General features: G+C 41.2%; 2 protein-coding genes across 16 annotated transcripts in view; one reads left to right on the top strand and one right to left on the bottom strand.

Moving 5' to 3' along the window:
- DHRS7 (dehydrogenase/reductase 7) overlaps positions 1-10,466 on the bottom strand; it is a 38,632-nt gene extending 28,166 nt beyond the window's left edge. For 7 of the 10 annotated variants that reach the window (XR_005860350.2, XR_005860358.2, XR_005860352.2 and 4 more), the window contains exons 1-3: positions 10,112-10,466; positions 9,641-9,757; positions 3,801-3,923 (exon numbers count right to left, since the gene is read on the bottom strand). The gene's annotated coding sequence lies outside the window, so the exon portion shown is untranslated. The remainder of the gene's footprint in view (positions 1-3,800; positions 3,924-9,640; positions 9,758-10,111) is intronic. The other 3 variants (XR_005860356.2, XR_005860354.2, XR_005860351.2) reach the window with 2 other exon arrangements.
- A 208-nt stretch (positions 10,467-10,674) lies between these two features.
- Positions 10,675-22,516, top strand: part of PPM1A (protein phosphatase, Mg2+/Mn2+ dependent 1A) — a 32,933-nt gene continuing 21,091 nt past the window's right edge. For 3 of the 6 annotated variants that reach the window (XM_015287916.4, XM_015287915.4, XM_015287914.4), the window contains exon 1: positions 10,675-11,088. The gene's annotated coding sequence lies outside the window, so the exon portion shown is untranslated. Of the gene's footprint in view, positions 11,089-11,542; positions 19,383-22,516 lie in introns of those variants that run through there. The other 3 variants (XM_040701629.2, XM_040701627.2, XM_046942466.1) reach the window with 2 other exon arrangements.

Here is a 22,516-nt window from a genome sequence, read left to right as displayed (position 1 = left end):
TTCCTCTTCACTTTGAGCAAGACAACAACTTCTACAGATAAAAGCTCTTTGTTTTGTTCAGGAAAACAAGATTTTAGAGAGTCCATCACAAAATGAGTGCAAGTGAAGTGAGGCCAGCTCTCATTCTGTGCTTTTTGCTTCAGAATGTTACCTACTCCATATGGCTTAGTGTTGCTAGAAGAGACAAGCAAATGTACGTCAAAGCAAAGACCCCTCCATGCAAATGTAACTGAGTGCTGAAAACATTTCTTACATAAATCTGTATGGTCAGACAATGGATATATCCACTTTTTCCACAGTCTCTTATTTATACCTGTTTTAGCTGCAAGCTATTATTTTAAAGTATGTTCTTTCTTCTCTAATAAAGGTTACTGAAAACTTAAAAATATACCCAGTGTAAGGGACATCCATTTGAATCTTCTAAATGTGAGGAATCATTTTATTCAGACACCAGTTCAAGGTGTGTTTCTGCTCTTACTATGCCAGTTATGAAAAGAACAAACCCTCTCCTTCCCAGCTCAGAATTAGCTTCTTGAGTTAAATCTCTGATTTTTTGTGCATTTAAGCCTCTGCATCCCTAGCTACCCTAATCTCATTTCAGGTTTCAGTGTGTTGCTCGGTCTTAATGTTTTGACACACACAGCTCCTTCTCCCTACCTTCTTACTCTGGTCACTTAAAGAGAGACTGGAATGAAATAACATCCATCTTTTCTTTTTTCTCCTTAATTTTATTTATTCCTTCCATCTAATTCATTTCAGTTGGTTTAGTTTATGTTCTATGCGGAAAACTCACATCCATTTAAAACTTGAAGTTCTGAAGCCGGTTCTGAATAGAACTACTACTTGAGCTACTGTGTCTATTATTCATTTTAACTGTCTTCTTGCATTACAGTTTAGTACAACCTGTTCCCAAGCAATAAGTGGTAAACTAGAGAAATCACTTTTTTTTTTTGCCTCTAGCAGGTATGATTATGTCAAGGCATGAGCTCTGCACTGACCCATGACCATCTATAACTTTATCATGGCTCACAATTTGCTCTGCCCATACACATTCTCCCAAACAGTGTCTGAGGGGTATCAGCTACAGACACAAGCCAGGTTCAGCCCAATGGCCTCAAGACCAGAAAGTCAAAAGTTTGTTCTACTTAGCAGCAGACACAGCACAGATGGTTACAGAAGTCTTCGCAACCATTTACTTAAGCGAATCCAACCTTAAACTGATGAAACTATTAATATTTTTTTCTTCTCTCTTCTCCCTATACCTCATTGGTTTCTCCCTCAGAAATAAAAATATGTAGCAAACAAAACATCTGAGAACAACAGAGTGTCAGAAAAATACAAAATAGTCATATAAAAATAGACAATGGCAATAAGAATGAACAGGAAATGTCTACAGACAGAAGTCACTGACTTTTTGTGACATCCCCTGAGACGGCATCCATACTGAGAAGGAGTGTGTCAATATAAGAAGCTAGAGACATTTTCTACACTCTACTCAGTGTGACGCTTTTGTTTGAAGCTACAAAACAACGCAGAGATCCCAGTTACCTGCAATGACACTTGATCCTTCCCTTCTTCCAGATTTCAAATCCGTGGCTTTTCAGTTAAATTATGAGCTGCTTGGCTTTTTGTTTGTTTCAGAAGTGCTTGGTGTGCTTGTACTAACAACATATCAATATATCAGATATCAATGATATCTGCTAAACAGAACATCTGCCTCCAGCCAAAGAGCTCCTGCACATCAAGATGCCATCAATGCCCTAACTGGGTATCTGAATGCCACTTCAGTGTTCCAGATGTGTTAGGCAACTTCTTCACAAAACAGTGAATTTTATTCAGAGGTTTAAGATCAGGACTGACTGCTTCAGCTATGTCCATTCTTTTAGACCACATACTTCGAATTCTCTTCCTGTTTATTGTCATTAGAAGTACTTTTACTTAGAGAAATAAAAAGAGAAATCCAGTAAAACTCCAATCTCTTCTCCAAGAGATGAGCTATTTATATGAAGATTTGTTTTGTACGGTGGCACACTAGAGGAACTCAGAGTCCTTACGTTGTATTATCCATTTACTATTCTTAAAATACTTCCTTTAGTTTACATTGAGGGTTGTGATTAAATTACCTTTGTTTATACAAATACCAAAAACACAGAACGTGTTCAGGTTAATTGAAAAAAATGGTATCTTTTGATAATGCTACTTTGTTTTGTTTTAACGTTAAGTGAGAGATGGCAGAAGGAAACAAACATGGTGTCCAAAAGAGGCAGACTCTGCAGAGCTCAGTCTCTCTGAGCAGCCTGCTGTAGTCAGCAGAAGCAAACTGTTGTGGGGTGGCCAGGGAGCATAAATGAAGAACCTGTTCTGAGTCCTGCACTGAAAGATTTCCTCCATCTTCTTACACAGAGGCAGCTATAGTTAGTTTATTGTTAAAGTGTGTCATAGCTAGCATTTAAGAATGTCTCCCAAATCTGACAAACAGATGGTTCAGGGAACCTGTCCTTTAGTAACTATTAGCCAATGACTGGATCAGATAACCAAAACTATTTTTCCTAATCAAAATGAATATTTTTTTTCTGAATTATTAGTACTACTATTTTGATAACATCTTAACAGTGCAGTTTTCCTGGCCAATTAGTTTCCTTCTATTTTCATTAATGTTTTGGTTTTAATAGTGCACTACATTAAAGTTTACATCTTTTTTTACTCCTCTGTAGTCAGATTTCAGAACAAATCTGGGAATAGGGTTTGCTTTCTAACTCAGGCACCCTCTGCTGGCCTTCCCAAAGCAAAACACAAAATATCAGAAAGTCTTCATACACAACTGTGGCTTTGAAGACCAAAAATAAAATAATAATAAAAATAAAATAAAATAACAGAAAACAGATTTCTTTGTTTCTATACCTTTTACTATCAGAATATAAGCTACAAGGAAGATCAGCTTTAGGGCTAGTTTGTTTGTTTGTATTTAATGAATTCAAGAAAATAATTGCATAATCAAGCATGTGAACCTGTGGAATTTCTCAGGCAAAAAGTCCAAATGTGAACATGGCCTAAAAAGTTGATCACAGTTCCACTTGGCTCTTTGTAGAAAGCTGTGATTGGCATTTTAATGAAGGTGTTATGTAAGGAGCTCCAGAAGTTTATTCTACTTGTGGGCTTTTTTCTACTATTTGCTATATTTACTATTTACTATATTTACTATTTACTATATTTAATAGATGATACTATTAATCATCTGAGAAAATCCTTGGATGTCAGGGAATCAAACTGGAGCACTATACTTTGTGAACCCACTGAAAGATAGGACTTGCTGGTGCTGGGAAAGTTTGGTGCACCCAATATTCCCAACAGTCACTTGCTGTAACCAAACCCAATAAAAAGTTGGCTCTAAAACTGCTCTGACTAGTACCAACATCTAAACAAAGATTCCTGTGCTACCCAGGATCAGGCAGATGTGTCTGTCAGGAAGATGACACTTCCTCTCTGACAGTGTATAGGATGCTGTGCTGCAAGAAGCTTTGATTAAAATCTATAGGAATGTAAATCCAAGATGTACTTCTGATCTGATGAATGTTTCACCTATTCCTCTTTCTGAATTCATCTTATACTTGACATTAAGCTTCAGAGCAAGCAATGTGGTGCTTTGTTGCAGATCCATCAGCCTTCTGTAGCAGCACAGGTATGAACCCAGAGAGGATCAGCAAGTCACAAAAGACAGTAACATCTTCTTTTGAATAGTTGAGTTTCTAAATGATGATTAAAAGCATTTTAGAAGTAAGAGCAATGGGCAAGATACTAACCTAAATAAAAGTTATGTAAGCAGTCTCCTGCTGTCCTTTCCTGGATAAGTAAATTCTTCAGCATACAGGAGAAAGTGCAGTGGATGAGCACCATGATGAAGACAGAGAGCCAGCTTTGTTCAGCTGTAAGAAGAGAAAGATAAGGGCAGATTTTATTGATGCATTCAACTATGTGGCAGGAGGATATGGAGAAGACAAAGCCAGACTCTTCTCAGAAATACACAGTGATGAGACAAGAGGCAATGGACAAAAATCACAGCACAGTAAAATCTAACTGGAAACACTGAAACGCATACGTAGAGAGGTGGAATTTCTAACCTCAGGGATACCCAGACCTCAGATGGACAAAGACTTCAGCAATCCCATCTTGCAGAATCTGCACTGAGCTAAGGGGATTGGACTCCCTCCAAGAAGACCTCCAGAAATCTCTTCCAAGCACAATTATTCTATGACTTTATGCTAAATGACCACTGTATCACTAATCCAGTTTAGAGTGATGAAAGTCATTCTGACAGTGCTAATGCTTCCTTGGGCAAATAAGAAATTTAAACTCAATCCAGACTCACTGAAGTCAGCAGGAATCTTTAGTTTAACTTGAAAGGCATTGGATCAACTTCAACACTTTTAAGGTTTCTTTTCAGAAAAGATCTTAAGTTTTATTTTTGAATACAGCATTAAAACCTGCACCAGGGTGTTGTTTTTCACTATGGGTTACTCAGTAGGTTGCTGTTGCAGCTCGATCAGATTGAAGCATTCCACAACCACTATCTTTGAGTGTTCACAAATTTTACCTAGAGAATGAGTAGGAGAATTAAGTGTTTGCTTGGTTCTCTGAAGGTATGTTACTGTGTGTTTCAGTTTGCACTTGCAGGAAAATTCCTATTTGCTAACTGTTACTGGTAATGAGCCTCTCATCTAACTTGGGTTCAGCTCAGGTCATCTGCTACATTCATACTGAAACAGTGTCCATAATTAATTGAAATTTATGTCACAGAATGACAATCTTGAGACCTCTGCAGAGTGAGCTAATGATTCCAATCCAGTATTCAGCTGACTACTGCAAATTTGCATCACCAATGCTTTCCCATTTTTACCTAATTGTTTTTCCTCATCGTTATAAACCAAGCTTTTTGCCTTTTCTATACCTTGACTCTTAGAAAGGATTATTTTATTTATTTTGACCAACACAAGGGAGGAATTAGAATATACCATGATAAATGTCAGCTACTAAACAATTATTTCGATTATTCCTACAAAAGTTTTTAAACAAATGTAGTTATAAAAATATAGTATAATCTTTCATACACACAAATATAATTCAAATACTTATCTAAATAAATACATAGGTGACATACTGCAATGAATGAAAACAAGCAAGAAAACAATTGTATTTCAAACACCTAAAAAAAAACCAGATTACCAACCCTCTTAAGAAGTAGTTGGACTCCTAATCTATTGGATGAACTGAAATTCCCTGAGAAGGAAGAATAGTGTCTGAGCAGGGTGGAGACTCGGATTACCTCCAAGTACCGTCCATGTTGTGAGTAATACTTTGATATGAAAGTGCACCACATTATTTGCAATAGATATCTTTAATGCTTTACAAAACAAACAAACATAAACTAATGTGTCCTGGCTTATGAGATTTTCTTTTTCTGATAGGTTTCTCCTGAATCTGAGCTTGAACTGAACAACATGGAGTTGTGGGTTTATTTTTTTAATAACTGCCTTTACTGTTTTGCTAATATTTTGTTCTGCTCTGTCTCAAAGAAATACAGCACTGGCACAAGGCTGGGGGTGGTCATAAAAATGCTAGAAACTGATACTAATAGAAGTCATCATCATATATAGCTTTGATCTCTTATCCATTTTTATAATGTCCTTTATGCCAGTAAGTATGAAACGATGTCTTACTTCTTTCAGACATACTATGTCTATGCTTATGTAATGAAACTAAATTTAAACCTTAGTTATACTATCAGTTAAAAAGGGCCTAAATGGCATGAATCAGATTATCATTTAAACTTTGGATTCTCCAGAATCCTTGGTACTATGTAAAACCCATTTTGCAGAACACTGAGCAATGTTCAGATTTCACTGTCTCCAAACCTTGGCTATTTGATTCTGACATATTGGTTTTAGATCAACTGCAGTTTAATGCAACTAATTAAAACACACACAAAAGAACTTTCTCAGCTGTGCCTCAGATTGTGCTGTTTGTTAAAAGGGACAACTGATTGAACAGATTTATGTGAATGAATGCAGGAAGAAGTAAGCTTTCTGGTTGTGCAAAGAAGGCAACTAGATACTGCTGTTTAAAGAACAAAAGGACTAACACAAAAAATGGAGTTCACAGAATATGAATCTCCTTCACATCTGGAAATTTCAATCTGTATTGAATTTCAGAATCTCTCGCTTGAACATTAATAATTATAAAAGTCTAAGAGTATCATTAGAGTCCTGATGACTCAGTATGATGTATTCCTATGTATCAACAGTCTGACATGTAGTTTCAGCTGTAATTGCTAAGCTAATTTTTAGGTTAAACAACTAACAATTGTAGCCAGGCCCATTGAAATTGGCTGGGACAACAGCCGTTTTTACAACATGCTAATGACTAAGGGTTTGATCCTGCAACACTGAGGTCAATGGAAGCTTTGTACTGACTTCAGTGAGGATGCAGGCCTCCATGCACAGACTACAAATAGCAAATGAAAACAGCAAGTCACATGTACCCTCACATTTTTAAAACAGGAGTACTATCCAATATATGAAATGGCCTAAAGCCTAGCTGGTAAAATATTCTGATTGTTCATTAACTCACAGTTTGTCTTACAGGTTAAAAAAAAAATCTCAAGAAAATTAAAGTTTCTTGTACATCTTGTACACTGACAAATGAAGATTCAATAAAGCATGACCCCTTCAGACTGAAAAGAAGTGGAGAAAAGTATCCGTGCTGGAGTCCTGTCATGTGGGAATTTTGTATATTTAAAACCAATTTAAGTTTTTTACTAATATCACTTTAAGCCATTTCACAGTTTCTGTGTTGAAGAGTAATGCAGATGATCTCAATGAGACCATTTACATCCTACTATCATGAATTTGGCACAGTGGCCTGTTAGGGTCCCTTCCAACTCCAGTGCATTAATCCAGGCTTAAAGCTGGTCTTCACATAGGGTAACAAAAATGCATTATTTAGGAAGTTCAGAAGATGCGTTGCACACTGAAAACTAGCTCTAGTTAAGGACAAAGATTCAGAATCACAGCTGTCAATCTGCCATATCCAGCAAAATTCTTCTCTAAGTAAAGGAAAACAGAGGGAATGTTACAGGACTTCTCAATCTCGTATATTTAGTCAGTTGCCAAAGTAGCGTCCAATGCTACTATTAAATCTGGAAAATATTCTACAGAGCAACTGAATTACAACCTTCAAGAGCAAATCTTTGTTATATAGGTTTCCTACACAAGGCCATAGCTCCCAGGCTTTTCATACCCAAGTCTGTTGGGAAAACCAACCACATTCCATATCTCAGCACAATCCTCCTAGCCAGCACAGGTCTGACATAACTTATTAGCCTAGATCTACTACTTACTGAGTAGTAGACACCAATCAATAGCTAAAATGGAAAAGATATTAAAAATATGCTTTTTATTTGTATTTGGAATAACAGTGTAAATGTGATACCTAATGAGTACCGACAAATGAGAAATCTACAAATAGAATATGAAGATTTGGAGGAAAAAAAAGAGATAAAAATAGTAACAATATTCTATAATAAACCTTCATATTCATTTTCAAAGTAAAAATGGTTTTCCCTCTGTTGATATTTGAGTCTTACTGTGCTTTACTTTGGCTGATTTTCCAGAACAGCGTGTTACTCCCCTCAGTAAATTCTCAGAAGAACAGAATCAGTGAGAATGATTAAGCTAGAATCAGAAAACCACACTGCAATGCTGTAATGATTTTGTAGGCTGCAAAATACAAGTTTTTGTCTTCACAAATTTTTTTTTTAATTAACAGCAACAACAACAAAAATCCTGTAAAGAGAGTGCAATTTTTTTCTCTGAGGAGGCAAAGTGTGGCAGTTTTAGTCCCCTACAAGAATCCAGCAGAAAACAAATTATATCAGAACTGTTACACTTAAAGAACACGGGGCTTTTGTATACCGTGTTCTCCAAACATTCATGGTCTTTGTGACACTTTTCAGATAAATTCAGTTTGGATTTAGGATGGTGTGCATTTGATGACTTAAACATCATATGACTATTAATCATAGCTACAGTACTGGCATTTTATGGAGTTCCCAATGGCACAGCTGCCTGAGCAGGTACCTACGGACGTCATTACACCAGGGTGTTGCAGCAACAGTACTAAGAAGACATAAAGCCTGCAGCATAGTCATCCTGCTGGCTTTTACATTCTAAAAATAGGCAGAGCCCACTGGAGAAGAGATGAGGTAGGGCCAAGCGTAAGTATCTGGCAAGTTCAGGATCACAGTATTACAAGCTTTACATATTAGTATGAAGATTTACATTAGACAACCTCTAAATAATTAATTTGAGCCATCACAAAATTTAAGAATCTAGTCTAGGTTGTCATCTCACCTTCTTCTATATCCAAAGAAACCGTAGGAGAGAAAAGTCACCTTCAGCAGGCAAATTGTTCAACCTTCTTTATAGACACCAGGGTAAGCATGAGAAGAATGATTATGTGAGCGTACCTGATTTCCTCCACTGATTCAAGACAGCCTGAACATTGGTTCACGTATATGTTTGATATTAGGTGAGTATTATGGATACAAATCCTATTCCAAACAAAACAAAAATCCACAGTCTATTAGCTTTTTAGGCTGCAAAGTAACTTCAAATGTGTTATTCGAGGGAAAAAAAAAGTAGAAGAAAGAATGAAAGAAAAGCAGTAAAGCAGTTTTTCAAATCTGAGCTGCATCAAAAGTATAACTAATTGAAATTCTAAGTAGCGTTGATTAAGGTTACAGGAATTTGTCTGTGACCTTCCAAAAATGTCCATTTCTTTGTGGAATACACTGTATATATTCTGCTCCCATCTCCAGTATATTCTCAGAATATTTCTCATTCGGTTTTCCCTAAAGGCCTGCTTCCAACTAAAGAATTTGTTGCATTTAACCGCAATTTAAGGGCCCGAAAGAGTTAAAACAACACTGAGCACTCCTGAGTGTTGTTCATGCTCACACTAACATGACTAGGATGAAGACTGTAAGACTGAGTCTGAACATACCATTCCATTACAGTCAGCAATGGGAACTGCAGATTTTGAAGTCACACTGAAATACAGTAACTTTACCTATTACAGGAGCCCTGCAACCATGCAGTTTTGTTAATTTATTTCAGCTTTCCTAGCCTGCTCTAGGTCTTCTCTGCTTATATAGGTCTTATCTGTACAAGAATCCCCAGTTAGCTGCCTTCTGCTGCTGGCACACTCAGGTTAAAGCTACACTTATAATTTCAGGAATGGCAGCAGGAACACAACCAATGTGAGCACTTTTCAAACATTCAGTTGAGGGAAACCTTAACATACAGCTATGCATTCTGATTGTTGTCAAATATGGAAACCACCTTGACAACCTTCCTGATTCTTTAGCTAAGTACCTAATTCAACCATTCCTTTTTTGGGGTGAAAGGACAGAGCACAGCCCTGTAGAAAAGGACCTGGAGGTACTGGAGGATGGCAAGCTGGACATAAACCAGCAGTGTGTCCTCACAGCCCAGAAAGCCAACCGTATCCTCGGCTGCATCCATAGCAGCATGACCATCAGGGAGGGAGAGGATCTACCCCTCTGCTGTGTGCTGTGAGATCTCACCTGGAGTACTGCATCCAGATGTGGAGTCCTCAGTACAGGAGAGACATGGACCTGATGATCCAAGGGATGGAACACCTCCCTTTCGAAGACAGGCTGAGAGAGCTGGGCCTGTTCAAGCTGGAGAAGAGAAGGTTGTGGGGAGACCTGAAAGCGACCTTTCACTATCTAATGTGGGGCTGTAAGAAAGAAGGGGACAGACTCTTTAGGAGGGTCCATTGTGGTAGGACAAGGGGAAATGATTTCAAACTAAAAGAGGGGAGATTCAGATTGGATACAAGGAAAATGTTTTTTTATAAAAAGGAAGGTGAGGCACTGGCACAGGTTGCCCAGAGAGGTGGTGGTTTTCCTGCCCCTGCAGACAGCCATGGTTAGGCTTGATGGGGCTCTGAACACTTGGATGGAGCTGTGGGTGTCCCTGCTCATCGCAAGGAGCTGGACCAGATAGCCTTTTAGGGCCCCTTTCAACTCAACTGATTCTACAACAGCTTCAAATGAGTCTGGTCCTAACCCGCTTCTTCCAAGCAGCTCTTCCCACATCCACTCCAACTCCGGCGTCCTCAGCCCGGGATCAGAGCCAGCAGCACACAGCGCTGCACACAGAGCAGGACGGGCCGAGGCGGGAGGTAAGCCCAGGGGAGCGGGGTTTGCCTCAGCGCCCGTCGCCAGGATCGTTCCCTGCCAGCCGGGGGCAGCCGCTGGCGGAGCGCCCCAACGCCCCTTCATCAGCAAGTCAGCCTTCATCAGAGGACCCTCAGCTTCCTCCGACGGGCAGCAAACGCCACCCGCCATAACGACCAGCTAAAAACACACCAAAAAACCCCACCCCGCCCGGCCCAAACCTCTCCCCTCAGCGCGGGGGGCGGAGCCCAGATGACGTCACCTCCCCGAGCTCACGCCCGGCGCATGCTCAGTGAGGCTGCGCGGGTCGCGCACGCAGGGTGATGTAATACCTCCCTGCCCCCACCTTCGCGGCCCCAACATCCGGGCACTCCCGCCTCCTCCTCCCCTCACTGCCTCTCTCTCGGCGCCTGCGCAGATGCGAGAAGGAGGTGGCGGCGGCGCAGTGCGTGTGCGTGCGCGAGCGCGGCGGGGAGACGCTCCGCGGCGCTGCGCGAGTGGGCGCGGAGCTCGGGCGGGCGGGCGGGACGGAGCCGGGGCGAAGGAGGGGGGGGGGGGCGGTCGGCGGCGGCGGCGGCCGCCGAGAGGAGCGGAGCAGGAGGCGAGATGAGCGCTGGGCTCCCCCTGGGCAGCGAGCCGCCCTCGGCAGCCGCTGCCGCCGCCTGTGAATGAGCTGAGGCGAGGCCGCCCCCCCTTCCTCATCCTCCTCCCCCGTTCTCCCCCCCCCCTCCGCCCCCCCCCCGGCCCGCCGCCCGCCCTCACACGCCGCCGGGAGCGCGGTCGTGCCTCGCCGCCGCAGCCGGTGCCGTCCCCGCCGCGGCCCGAAGGGGGTAAGTGGCGCGGGGCCGGGCTGAGGGGGGCACAGCCGGGCGGGGAGGGCCCTGAGGCGCCATCCCGGGCGGGCGAGCGACCCGCCGCCCCTGAGGGCGGTACGGCGCTGGGCAGGGGGCAGAGGCGGCGGCCTGGCGCAGGTAGCAGCGCGCTGCCCTCCTCCCCCCTCCCCGGGCCGCTTCAGAGTTCATTTAATAATGGCTATAAACAGCCTCCTCCTCTCCCATCGCCACCCAAACGCTCGAGGCACGGCGCTGGGAGGGGAATAGAGAGAGGGGGGGGGGGGGGGGGGGGGGGGGGGGGGGAAGAAAAGCGCATCTATTTATAAAGCACCCCACCCTAGCGAGGGTCGGAGCATCGGGCGCTCCCCGAGCGGTGCCGTGATGCGGCGGGCGGGTTCCCCTCGGCAGCGCCTTTCGGGCGTTTTAAACTTTGAGGGAGGTTTATTTCGCCGCCTTTGGAAGCGACGTCGTGCGAGCAAAGGTTGCGGTGTGGCTGCGGGGACGGAGATGCAGCCTCCGCCGCTGGAAGTTGTGCGGTGCTACGAAGCTCAGCTTCCCAGCTGCATCCATCCCCCGTGTCACGGCGGTTTGCCTCGCCGTGGTCTGAGGGAGGCACGGGGCTGGGTCGTCGTTTCGGGACCTATTTCGTAGGCATCTCTTAGATATCTGCGTGTTTGTTTTGCGCACGTTGAAATGTTTCAGTGCTGTGCCACGGGTATGGCAAAATCCTGCTGTTGCAAAACCACCTAGCGCTCGTGAGGAACTTATTTCTGCTCCGTACCTTTTGTTGGGTGAGGAAATGGTGGTTGTGTGGTCACCATAAGGCTGCGTGTGTCACGCTGAAGAATTATTTTCCTCCTTTTAAGCAGATGGCAGTCTTAAATGAAATCCTGGGAGCAGTAGGCTTTAGCTCTGTCCTCTTCAGTGTTAGGTGATTTTTCCATAGATCGTGATTGATAATGACAGAGTAAGTAGAATCATCTTGTAAAGCAGGGAAGTTCTAACCCTTGTGATTCTAGGAGCTTACTTTCCAGATAGGATCAGTGTGACCTTTTGCTGATTCTCTACACGTACTGCTTCCGTGCCCAGGTGGCTGCTGAAGGATTCGTGAGGCCCCAGTGAAATCGAAGATAACTGCTGTGCTCAGGACCCTGTGCAAATTGCCAAATTAACAGGAATTAATTGTGCAAGATCTACCCACATTTCTTCTCTGACAGCTTTTCTTTTGATACTATTCATAGGTTTTCTATGAATAAGCTCAGAGACAGGGAAGGGGTGGAGGAAAACACGGGTCAAGGAAGTTGTACTCTTTCCCTGTGTGATCAAAGGAAAGATACTGAAGAAGAACAGTTCTGATAGGTGTACCAGTGTTTTTCACCGGGGCAGGGAGAGCTGCTCCGAGAGCTTTTCCCTCCAGGCCTGTCTTCCTGGGTGTGCATTTTGTACATGGGACTGCTCTAAAAGTAAAAGTCTTGCTGATGCATTCTGCCAATTACTAATGTTTTCCTCACAGTCACATTTATCTGATAAAACCCTCTGATAACTGTAGCTCGTACTGGAGAGATCTGGTCTGTGCTCTCGCTCTCTTCAGATGGAAGAGCGTTTTTCTAGAAGATAGCCATGGCCCAGCTCTGGTTAATACATTTAGTCCTTTAGTAGTCTTCTGGTGAACGTTTCCCCTTGAGGTGCAGTAGAAAACTGTACCTGTTTTCCAAGTACTTACTTAGCTGTCTGGAGCTAAGCTTGAGATACGTAGTTGGAAACGAGGAGGAGAGATGGAAGTGCCAAAGGAATGGCAAAGCTTGCAGGTCTAAACAAGCAAAGCTCGCTTGGTGCAATTTGAATTAAAGCAGAATACAAAAAAGCCTCTTCTATAAAATCAAGCTGGTTGCTTCTTATCTGGTGTGCATTTTATATGGTGAAGTTGAGTCACTCTTGCTGAGAGAGCGTTTTAAGAACTATGGTTAAAAAGCTTAGATACTTTGGCACAGTGTGATTTGCAAACTTATGTAACTGGTATGTTTTTGAATGCAGCTGTCAATAAGAGATCTGATTGCACTTTTCCCTTTTTAGTGGAACAAGGAATATAAAGGAGCTACTTTCACTTAATGACCTAAACATAAGTAATTTAAGAATAGCATATTTCATACTAAAATATCAGCTTTGATACTGGCTTTGTTTTCACATGCTCTGATGCTAATTTAAAATATTAGCCATTAGCCAATGCTAATGTAAAAGTGCATTTACATAATTACAAGTTATTTACAAACAAGTAAGCTTTGGAATGGGAAGTTCTGCAAAATAACTATTTGTTTTGTCTCTGCAGACCTGCAACTCATCTTAATAAGGCTTGAATAATATTGTTTGAAGTCGAGACAACAGCAGCTTAGCAGAGCTACACCTGAGCTATGCAACATGCCTTGTTACTGTTGTGTGTAGTTGTCTGTTGCTTCTCCATTCTCTTAAACCATACCTCACTTCTTTCCTTAAACATTGGTGGATCTGTATAATCTGTAGCTCTTCTTAAATGATTAAACCTGTGGTCAGATTTATTCTTTTGAAAATTAAGCTATTTCTGAATGTTGGTTTGTTGTTGGATTCTTAATTGGTTTGATTTGTGTTTGTCATATGATCCGTATTTCAGTTAAAAGCAGCAGGATAAGAAGTAAACTTCTCTAAAACTTGAGTATGTTTAACTGTAGTGTTCTTCATTGAAAGAATGACAAATTGCAAACTACAAAGTACAGGTAGAAATGTGATGGAACAGAAAACCTGTTCTTAAAATGTTTAGGAAGTCCAATATATGTACATAAAGTTTAAGAGCCGCTGTATAAAAAGCTGTTTAGAAAGAATTTGTGTATTTGAGCCATGATGTGGTATGGATCTGTGAGGGCAGCATTGCCTCCTTGGGCCTTCTTGTTGTTGCTCCCTTTCCTGTCTGTCTGTGAAGGAACAACCTCATATTTGTTAAGACTTAATACTGTTAGAGTAAATCATTTAAATCTTTAAGATTAGAAAGAACATTGTGATTGGGATAGGAGAACAAGTGAGATACCATGCTAACTGAGGGAGCGTGCTGATTTTTGTTCCTGGATAGAGGTGATGTCCTGCTGAGTGCTGTAGGTGTTAAACCACTGCTGTAGGGTCTGTCTGTCTCTGCTTCTGTCTGCCAAGCTGTGCTCTTGTTAAGCCACATACCAAGTTAAAGGTGTCTGTCAAGTCTCTGTTTTTGTATTTCTCTTTGTGAGTTTAAGCTGAACAGGCCTTTGTTTAACTGGATGTTCATTTAATTTTTTTGTTGTTCTTTTCACATACCAGCAAAATTAACTAATGGTTATTTCAGCTTGCTACCAGAGTCTGCAGAACAAAGTGTGTTTATAAATCTCTCAAACATTTGCCCTGGGTTTCTTAACAGCTCTTCTAAAAAGGTGTTCATATGTGACCAAAACAACAGAATAAACACTTCCTCCATCTATAAATCATACCAATGAAGTAAGCTTCTGCTGTTTAGAATGTAAACTTTAGAGCAGTGTATTAGCAAAAGAGCATGTTAGGACTAATATGAAGGGAAAACAAAGCTGGCTGATCAGGTTTCAGTATTGAAATTTGGAGAAATGCTAAAAGTTTGCCCATAAAGGAGAAAGTATCATGGAATCATAGTCTTTTCCAACCTGAGTGATCTTAAAGATCATCAAGTCCAACCACAACCTAACCATGCTACCCTAACTCTGACAGTGTTAGCTTCTTGGTTGCTAACACCTCAGTTCTTGGTTCAGGTGAGAATATTTTAAGGGATTAAAAAAATGTCTTAAATCTTCCAGGAAAATCACATGTAAACCCAAGAAACTCAAGTATAATGTGACTGTGTTCTGATAGCTGCAGTTTAAATAAAGCAAAGCACTTAAATGTGCTTACGCTGATACGCAGTGTGCAGCTGAATTATGTGAGACTGTTTGGATGTGTGATGTAACTCTCATACTTACGTGCCTTACTGGATTGTGACCCAGGGGATGAAATGTGCTTTCATGTCTGGGTCTCAACTGTGACTTGAAAGATTTTCTGTAGCTATGCTTACCATTTACACTGTCTGTACTCCTCGTATGGAATTTGCATGGCAGTCTGAATTCTCCTTGGCCACGTATTGTGGCTGTTTGTGCATAACACTCAGCTGGTTTTAGATTAAGGGAATACCCTAAAAATCAGCAGCCATGGGAGCTGTGTAATCTGTGCCTAAGCTGTTCGTGTTTGGAGATGATTATAAGGAGTTCGCCAGTTGTCTGCTAAGTTATGTAAAACCAATCTTTAGGAAGGGATTCTGAATGCAGAGAAATGTGGGCAGGTGAATGGTTAAGTATTAAACTGTAGAACACTGCATTAAGGGAGAATCAGTTCCTACCAGTAAATGATTTTCTTGTATTCCTAATCAAATACAGTAAGTATTTTTGGACAGACCCTTCTTACAGATCCAGTACAGCCTCTGTCTGTAAAGAGCTGTTCTGAGGCTGTCAAGTCAGGCCTGCTGAGCTTAGGAAATGCTGGCATTCACACCGCTTAAACTTCTGAAGAGCAGGTGAATTCCTCAGGGTCCTGGTTCAGTGACCGGGGTATTTCACACTGCAGCAAGATCATGTTTGGGCTCAGGAGAGCACCACCTCCCTGCCTCGTTCATCACAGGTAACCCTCTTAGCTCTGACTGTGCTGACAGTGCCAGAGGTGAGCTTGGTAGGCTGCTGGGCTCTCAGAGGAAAGCCTTCTGTCCTGGAAGTCCTTGTCTGCACGGAAAGACTACAATTGACTTTTTTTCCTTGGATTTCTTTTTTTAAATAGACTTGGGGAAAAAAATATCTGTATTCTAGCAGTCATTTACCGTCCTCTTAATGAGAGAGGAATGCTAGGGATGTGAGGGCAAAATGGCTTTGTTAAATAAAAGCTCTCTGCGTGTGCAGATGACAAACTCCAGCTTTTCCTAAGCTTTGAGGATTTGACTTCCAGGTCTTACTGTGCTTCTGGCATCGTTTTGATGTAATTTCCTTGCAAGCAAGGCCAGGTTACAGCTGTGCACTTCAGAACATTTCCTATTTTATTCCTGTTTTACTCTCATGTGTAGTCAGCAGGTTTTAAGTCTCGTGTGCTGCTTTTCATGTATCCTCACCAGAATAGTGGTAGTGTTGCTGTGATTACAACCACAAATATGTTCTCACAAAATTAAAGAGTCTGGAGAATGGTATCTCACATTGAGTTGTTTCGTAATATTGAGTACTTGGCTTTGCAGGAAAACTTGTGGCCCTCATGGAAACATCTTCTAATCACGAGATGAGTACTCACTGTGTACAACTCGAGGTACAAGGGCTGAAAATTCAGGAGGAAATGTTGTAATGATTCAATGCATCTGATTTTTTTTCTTTGTACTGTATACAGCAATGATAACACAATGTCCTTTGTGGTGAAGGTATCAGTTAAACAGGGCAACAACATCCATGACAGAGAAATGGTGGGGTTCTGTAGGAATCTGTCTGCCCTTACATTTACATAACCACAACTGGCAGTACTGCATGACTCTAACTGTAAACGAAAACAAAGTGCTGGTTTCCTGAGTAGGAAACCATTTCATCGTGTGTGTGTGTGTAGGTTTGTTTTGCTGCATTTCGGGAGTGCTTCAATTAGTGCATTTGCTGTTGTGGTGTCTTTTAAATTATTGTTAGCCTCCGCTTAGCTGCTCTGGTCTGTAGAGGTCAGCTACCCACAAATTTCTCTTTCCTCTTTTGGGTAATGGTGGCATGGGCTGAACTCAAACCCTCTGGTTGTTCTGAATAGGGTTAGCTGAAGTTGGTGAAAACAAACGCTGTTTTGTTGTGTTTTCTTTTCTTTCTGACTCAGAAATCACAGTGAAATAGTGTGGTTCTTCCACTAAAGAAAACATTCCTCTATAAATCTTCAGTATATCTTTCTGTAAATGGCAAGTACTGTTTAGTTGGTAATACTAGCAGGGAGCAAAGATGCTGAGACTTCAAGCTGTGAATGAGAGATCGAAAGAATGAAGTTTAAAGAACAGTTTCATTCAGCTGTTACTTGAAGTGTTTGATACGCTCAGATCTATTCAATTCTTGGACTTGCAGTGGGTTATTTGTACCCAAGTAAGAACTGGATGTTAGGCCCACAGTGCACAGGAATGGGGTAATACTCCTGATGGTGGTGGTAGGCGATGCTCTGTTGGTATTATAAATACTGGAGAAATTAGAGTTTGGCTTATATGACAGCCTGACTATATTTCTGCATGCTGTCTTTCTCTCTTCCCTCCCCCCAGCTCCCTTGTATGTGTTTTGGTTCCTGTGAAGCTGCAGTGCTGTGCATGGTTCTATTGCTGTAACCACATTAATGCTGTGTGCTCTTCCTGAGAAATCTTTGATTGGATTGGAATTATTTTCACTTTTTTTGCTTTGCTCTTTCAAAAACTGTGGATCTTGCTGCAGCTCATTGATTGCTGTATAAAATGAAGTAGGGCTTTTCTTTCTCCTGACTTGTGTCTCACATAGAGTGTTGCTTCCTTGGATCTCACAGTTCCTTTCTACAGTGCTTTCCTCAATGGGGCTTTGAATTTTGGCTGTAGCCTGCAGGAGTTTGTTTGCTATTAACAAAGCATTTGTTTAATCTGTGCCTTAAACGGGTGCCTTTTGTTTATCTTCCAATGCTTTTCTTTAAAAAGAAGTCTTTGAAAAACGAGGTATAACCATAAAGGTGCTGCAACTAAACAGCATATGTGGGGGGGGGGGGTTCTGCTTGTTAATTTTTTCTAACAAGAACCTTGGAGTTTTCATTCCTCTCCCGCAGTTCAGACAGCAGCCTATGAATTTATGCAGAACTACTTCATTGATTTTCAGAGTACTTGCAAATGTCACTTTGGTTGGCTACGTAATTTTTCATAGCGATTGGTCTGCTTGTACTTTGATAATGCTGCCTCGTGCTTTTTATGTTCTCCTATCTCTGCTTTGTAGCACAAATGTTTAGGAGGAAGCAAGAATTCTCTCTGGGCCAAGAAATATTCCCTTAATTGTATTCTGAGAGTGCCAGTTGTGCTGGGATTGTGATGTGTACCTGGGATTTGTGGATGCAAGTTGTATCCCTCTCCAAATCAATTCAGTGATTATTCTATTCCCAGCAGCAGCCCAGGTGATGCTGAGAAGTAGTTATTTTCTTCAGCAACTGACCAGAGTGAAAAATAACTCCATAAAGAAATCTTGAAGCTACGTCACTCTTTCATAATTAATGCAGGAGTGATTTGTAAGGTAAACAGTTTTTTTCCACGTTCAGAACTTTCTTTTCAGAAAACCAGATTACATACAACTTCAGAGAGAGTTTGGACTTCAACCAGCATACATACGTATTGTAACAGCTCCTAGTTGAACCTTGGAACAGGTTTGGTTGTCTGGAGAAAGGGTAGATAACAGCATAAGATGATGCTTGAGGAGGGGGGGGGAGGGGTAGACATCCTTGCCTGTGACTGCCTGTTTCTGGGAACTTTGGAGTTTGGCTTTTTTCTTTCCTTTTCGTCACATTAACCTTTCCAGCTGTCTGCCTTCTCCTGCTCAGCTTTTCCACCATATGCCATAGCATAGCAACAACATCTGTCCTAAAAAAAAAATAATCATTAATGTTCTTAACTCAATGAGAAGTTTCTCCTATCTGCAGTTATCTTAACAAACTTCAGTGCAGTCTACAGTTCCATCTCTGAGAAGAAAGTATACTGATGGGGAAATAGCATTACTCCTTGTTTACTGAAATAGGACTGTTTCTGTATTTTATTTCTTGTCCTGGTTCTTTTTCAGAGACAATTCACATCTCTGAATTGGCCATCTATTCCTGCATTTGAAAGTACACATTCAGAAGCATCAGCTCAGATTTTCAGTACTTTATTGATGTTGGTGAGCTGTGAATGCCAGAAACTCATCGTACGGCCTCCAATAGTTCTGAAATAGTTTCATTGGCATAAAGCTTTTTCATGACTTCATTCAGCCCATGACTGTGGTGTAATTATGTCTCCTCATCCACGTGTTCTGTTTTATTTTAGTCATTCTTCTGATCCTCTGACATGTTATTTGGTAATGTCAATTGATTTGGTGCATCCAGTATGTACTCGTTTTTCATTCAGCAGGAGCTAACTTGGGAAATGGTTCCATATTTGCACGATGACGTGCTCACTGCTTACTGCATCCTGCCTGCTTAAGGCAGGGGAGAAGTGCCACAAATCTGGTTGGAGCTGAATGGATCGAATGCCCCTTCTCTATTCAATAGCAGTATGTATAGTTTGGTGACTTTCTCTATGTCCTGTGTAGCTTAAGTAAAGATTGTAATCTTTCTTTGTGTGCTTGTTCCAGCATACAGGGCATAATGTCACTTGGAGAGTTGTTCCAGGAAATTGTAGTATGGGGACACTTCTTGGTTTAGTTAGAACAAATAACTCCAGCTTCAATGTGGTTCATATAAGCAGCTTATCCTAGTGGAAGAAATACAATTCAAACATTGTTTTAAAAGGATTATTAAATTATATATTGCTAAAGTACAAATTTGAGGTGGTGAGTTATTGGCATTTCTAGGATAAGACACTCCAGTCGGTGTTCTTTGGAAAAATAAATAGTGTTTTTACAGGGATATATGGAGTTACGTCAAGTGTCCTTTGTGATCAAGTTAAGACATCTTCATTTGAATCCTCAGGAAAATAAGCATAGGTAAAATTTACTTTCTCATGTATCAGGAGGCAATATAGTTGTGCTGACTGAATAGTGTAATTTGAGGGACAAATGAAGGGGCAAAGGGATTTCATGCATTCCAGTGATGTATCTGTGGTTGTCCATGGATGTTCATGGTCTGGTATACTAATTACCCTCCTTTTCTTTGCCACTCTGTTCTCCAATTGCATCTGCTTTCAAAGGTTTTAGCTACTGACTCTTTAGCATGCTCCATTCATTGTTTCAGTTTTGTTTCTAATGCTGCAGTCCTTTGAATTTTGGTACTCTTGTGTTTTCTCTGAGGTTTTGTTACTTGTGTTAGTTTTCTTTTCTAGGCCTGTACAGTACTCCTGCTTTTGTCTGCAAGCTGCAGCTTGAGGTTTTCAAGCACTTGCTATAGAGGCTGTCCTTCAGTTTGACCTCTACAAAGTCAGCATTTCAGAAGTCATGCTTTGGATGCTGTCATAAATGCATATAGATACATTCATATTTATGCAAAGAATCCATTCTCAGTTAAAATATATATATATGTATTCAGAAGATATGTCTAATTGTTGGAAGCTAAAATCTAGGTGCTTTGATTGCAGAAAGCTCTTTCTTTTAGGGGGAACTGATGGAAGTCATAGACACTGAGGTGGTGAGCTGAAAGTTGATTTAGGCTAAAAATGGAGTTTGGTTGACTAGTTGCAGTGTCTGATGGTATTTCATTTACCTCTTCAGAAGAGAGCTTTGTGCCTCATGTTTTACATGTCATTCTGCTATAGTACCTGTTCAGAATCATCCTTCTCTAAGAAAAGACAATAGGTGTTGTTTGTTTGCCTGTACATGCATCAGTAAGATTCAGGATTAAAGTGCATTTTTCTCTCCCCTTTGGCTTTAGTAGGGATAGGAAGGCCATCTGGCTCTGTTCTGTACATCAGTCAAGCATCCTGAAAGTCAAGGACTCCAGAGCAGAGCATGAGTCTGTATCCCACTGTCAGGCTCTAATTTCCTACTGTTACTGCTGATTGTTCACAGAACTGCAGCTGGGTTAAGAAGGATGAGAGGAAGGGTTTAAAAAAAAAAGTGATCCTATTAATGAAAATGACGGACGAAATGTAAAAGAGAAGACTCAGTTGAGCCACATTTGCTGCTTTATTGCAAATCGTGCATGCAGTCTGTTCCAGGTTTGACTTCTCTGTCTTTCATGTTATTACATAACAAAGTCATGCTGCAACTTGGGTGCTTGCTCTGCTATAAGTTAATCTGATTTGCATACAGGGTTACATGTGCTTAATTAAGGTGTCATTCCAACTCCAAGCAGTATTGTGCTCAAAACTCTTCATGGAGAAATGTATAGAAGAGCGGTGATTTCGGTAGGCAATGATGTGTGAAAGATGTCTGTGTGGATACAGACTTGAGAACAGGTCTGAAAGATTATTATTTTAGTAGGAAGGAGACACAGCTTTCTTACATCAGCCTCTTTGTGTTTTTCCCCCCTTTTTTAAACTAAAAATAAATGTTATGACTTAAAGACTAAATTCCTCAGGTTGTAGCCACATACTGGTCTTATTAAGCTCACACTCTTCCAGAATTTCCATTCTTGTTCAGAAGAGTTAGATGCTTGCTGTATTCATTCCGCCTGCAGATAAACTATGCTCTCCCTTCAGATGTAACAAGGATTTTGAAAGTCTGGCCTACATGCTGAGAGGTACAGAGGGGTGTGAGGGTTGGAAAAACAATTGCCTAGAGCATGGCAAGGAATGTGACTGCAGTCTCTCGTTTTCCTTCTCAGAAGGGGAGTACTTTATGCCGTGGGCTCTGAATAATTTCCTAAGTAAAAGTTACAGACCGCATTGTGGTTATCCTTCTGCATGTCTGTATTCACATCTCTGGTGGGTTGCTCACATCCTTGAAGAAACATGTGTCAGCATGTCACCTACAAGGCTTAATTTAGAAGAATAGCAACAGCTCACACTTTGCCTCCTGGGAAGGGATAAAGCATCTTGATTTTAAATGGAGAGTGGGCTTGTGAATTTTTCAAGTGTTCTAGCAGTTCTGTATGAGTTATTTGAACTGCATATGATGTATCTGGGGGTACTTTCAATCCTGGTTTATCATAGAATGGCCTCGGTTGAAAAGGACCATAATGATCATTGAGTTTCACCCCCCCCGCTATGTGCAGGGCCGCCAACCAGCAGACCAGGCTGCCCAGAGCCACGTCCAGCCTGATGTTTAAGTGACAAAGAGTGATGAACAGCTTACAGAGCACAACTCTAAATACTGTGTACCTACTAATGCAAGAGATAAGAAGGAACTAGGAACTTTTCCTAGTTCAGGCTTAATAGTGCTCATGGTCAGTTTCACTGTATCCTCTTCTTAATACTTGTGTTTGGTTGTTTTTTAAACACAGTCATAAAAATACTTCACAAAATGTGGTATGTGCCTGGGCACTCTGCTTTTTGAGCTCTAATTAAGGACAGTGAATTGAATTCTGTTTTATGATTTCTTCAACAATAGAAATATTACACATTAGTTCAAATTCTGCTGCTGACACTGAATAAGAGGTACATTCTGTGAAATAATTCCCCATTTGATTCATGGTGGCAGTAAGTAATTATTTTGATCACACTGACTTCGTTAGAGCTGTATGGCAAGATAAAATTGTGCAAGTCATTTTATAGCAGTTGCAGTGATGTGAACCTCATGCACACGCTTAGGAT

The sequence above is a fragment of the Gallus gallus genome, chromosome 5 (assembly GCF_016699485.2).
Source record: "Gallus gallus isolate bGalGal1 chromosome 5, bGalGal1.mat.broiler.GRCg7b, whole genome shotgun sequence".
NCBI classification, from domain to species: domain Eukaryota; kingdom Metazoa; phylum Chordata; class Aves; order Galliformes; family Phasianidae; genus Gallus; species Gallus gallus.
Note: the sequence above shows the minus strand (reverse complement) of the source record. Positions and strands in the feature narration are given on the sequence as shown.